Raw genomic sequence first — 3,654 nt, 5'->3', positions numbered from 1 at the left:
ACGTTTACTCCCAGGGCTTCTGCAATAGTAATATTGTTCCTTTGGAGAGGGGAATGGTCGTTTAGAGTAAACACAGAGAAAAGTGGTGGCAAGGTCGTCAAGTTAACCGGAATGGCAGTAGGTTTATACGTTATAATTCGCGCATAAACGTGTGTGTGTATGTGTGTGTAATACGAGTGATGTAAAAAAAAAAAGTTAAAAAACTCGTTTGTCCTAATACTAACGTTTATCCCATTAGTGCAATCTGACGATATCGCACAATATTTGTATACAGTTTTCACTGAGAAAAATATACAATAATTGTAACGAAAACAATTCAATGATGACAAGTTCTATGCGCTATGATGGGTTGCACAAGTATTCCACAAATTCAACGTCTACTTAAAGTTAAACCGACCGGTCGTGTGCCATTATGATGTTCGACTATAGTTCTATTATTTAACGGGCGTTAAGTGCTAAGAAACGTTTAACATCTAATAGGAACGTAAGTTCCTCAGGCCATGTATACTAATGTATTATCAAATTACGACGGTTTATTTTTGTTTTTCTAAAGATTCAAGATACCGCTGTAATTATTTAAATGTATATTATTATAACACAATATTTATAATAAAATATTGCTATTTTCATAGCATTATAAAAAATAATGAAAATAAAAATCGTCTACTCAATATGTATTCTAATATCTGCATTTTAAAATCGTTTTTTTTATTGGTCTTAAGTGTTGTTTCAAAAACAATTAATTTTTTTTTTCTTGGTTGATACAAATACTAGGTACTATACAAGTATTTCGCGTTGTTTAATATTAATTTTGTTAGCGGTGGAGAAAAACATGTTTTACGAATGTCGTAATTTATGGAACATACTTTATACTCTTCACGCGATCAGATGTTCAGAAATGTAAATGCAATTAAGAAATATAAATACTAACTTTCTGTAGTAAACATACATACACGTTTTACATGTGTTATACACTGTGTAAAGCCTTAGAAGGATAAATATTATGATTTAATGATTTATAATAATTACTATACCATCGATTGGTGGAATCTTTGTACGTGGATCAGAAGCTACTAACTAATTTTGAGGGTAAATCATAGAACCTGGTTAAATTTATTTTTGACGTCTATTTAAACAGTATATATTTTAAAATAAGGTTAGGTTAGTAATTAGTATTAGTATTAGTATTAGTATTAGTATTAGTATTAGTATTAGTATTAGTATTAGTATTAGTAATTAAGTATAAATAAATAATTAAACCATCAAATAATACAATTAAAAAAATTAATTTCTTTCATGGTATAAAATATTTAGTGCAAATAAAATTCCTTCAAAAATATTTTAATTAGTACAAACAAAAATTTCTATTTTGAGTTTAAGTTAAATATTATCCTTGAGGATAGCTATAAATATTCTACAATCAACATAATACATTTTTTACTTATAATGTAAATAGTTTATACTATAACTATATGCCTATGTAAGTAAATAAATAAAATTAATATTTCATTTTTAGGCAAAAGTTTTAAAACAACAATATTTACAACTTTTATTACTATTTCTTATCTAATATTTTTCTTATAAATCAAGGAGTATTTCAATCCACTATATAAGAACCTTCTTATTTAACATTGAATTAATCAGATTGAAAATTTTAAAGAGTAATTTTTTTTATATGTATTCGTGTATGTCACAAAAACCCACTTCACAAGGAAACGTCATTAACACAATTTAACCTCACGCGTTTCAGTCATCATGTTAAATATCGGATATTAAATAAAATATTGCTTAACTATATATATTTCTCAATAACAATGTTCACAAAAATACTTAATAACAATTGTCACAGAAATACTCTCGAAGATAAATTTTAACGCTTCTTCTTATTTTAATAGAAACCAAGCTGATTTATGAATATAAATTAATAAATAAAATTTATCAATATCATCAAAATTATAGCCTAAATGCACATATTAATCGAATGATATACTTGTGAAATTCAATAGTGAGTAATGATTTTCATTTTGATAGCCTATGTTAATTATTTACATTAATTTATACTTTAAATCAATATAATTTTATATTTTATACTTTTTTTAATCTTATATTTAATCTACTCTGAATTTATTTCATATTTCATATTTGCACTTGTCATTTAAACCCTGATTGTATTTTTTTATCTTATATGTTAATTTATATGTTAACTTATTCAATTGTATTCTGGCTCCCCAAGGTATTCTTAAGAAAAAACAAAAGTATATGACTTAGAAATTATTTATTATTTATTATACACTGATATAATTCAATTTAAATGTTTTCGTAAGTATTAAAATATTCACAATTACGTCAGATCGTTCAGATCAAGGTAAAATATATACATAAATGCAAACTAAAATTCAATTTAATTCGAGTCTGCATTTATCTCGAAAACTATTTTCCACAAAAATAGTTAATATATTTACAATCTATTATTGAATCTAATGAATGGCACCAAAGATGTTGGAATTCGCTAAAAATGTTTATACAAAACCTTAAATAATACACGATCAACATATTTGTAGAAATGAACTTTTTCACTAACAATAAAAATCATTTAATTAATTATTAACTGAAGAATTATATAAATTATAACAAATACAATGAATATTTGGGGTTTAAATAACATTATTAAAATGTGTATAATAATAAATTGTTCTAACTTTACTGCTGAGTACTGAAATAATAACAGATATTGGTTTTACATCATATTGCAGTGATAATATTAGTACGACTAAATAGTAATAAGAGTAATACTTCATTTATTTTATATTTGTCGACCAACGACATACATGCAGTAAGCTATTAAAATGATGAAAATCTAAAATTATTTTTTTAGAATAAAGTTAAATAAACTATACGAACACTTATGAGTTGGGTTATAAATAATTTGTGAAATTTAAATATTAAATTGCAGTGCAACTGAAAATAATAAATATACAACGGAGATAGTTATTATTATAGGAAAAATTGAGGGACAATTCATTAATTTATGAATGCCTCAAAAGATTTATTTATTTTACTGAATTATTTCTATATTATATTAATATAATTAAAAAATAAATTAATGTAAAAAGTAAATATTATATTGATTCAAAGGTCTCACCGAGAAATATCTTACTTCAAACATTATGGATTACCATCTAGTTGCAAATTATTATTTAAATTTAATCATTTTTTTCATCTTGAAAAATTATTTTTTAAAAACATAAAAAATTCGTTGCTCGCATGCATACCAAGGAATTTTTTATTTTCATTTACTTCCCGTTCAACATCATAAAATCTACATCACGTTTTCTCATAATTCTCTTTCACATTCGTGATTATTTGGTAGAGTTATAACTAATAGTGGTATACAAAATTAACCCATTAAACCTTTCTTAAGGGAAACTGTACTCGTGTGTTTTATCAGATTAACATTTAAACAAGATACTTTTTTACATAAAATAATGATTTTTAACAAGAAAAATTATCTCATAAGTGTAGTCGGTGATGGTATTAATCGTGGAACATGCGGTTTATGCTGTAAAATATATAATTTTTTTTTTCAAATATTTTCAAATAATTGCATTGTTAATTTTTTTATTTTACGTTAACAGATGAAGATGGTAGTCACTT

Source organism: Sipha flava, unplaced genomic scaffold, assembly GCF_003268045.1.
Source record: "Sipha flava isolate LNK unplaced genomic scaffold, YSA_version1 315_pilon_pilon, whole genome shotgun sequence".
NCBI lineage: Eukaryota > Metazoa > Arthropoda > Insecta > Hemiptera > Aphididae > Sipha > Sipha flava.
Note: the sequence above shows the minus strand (reverse complement) of the source record.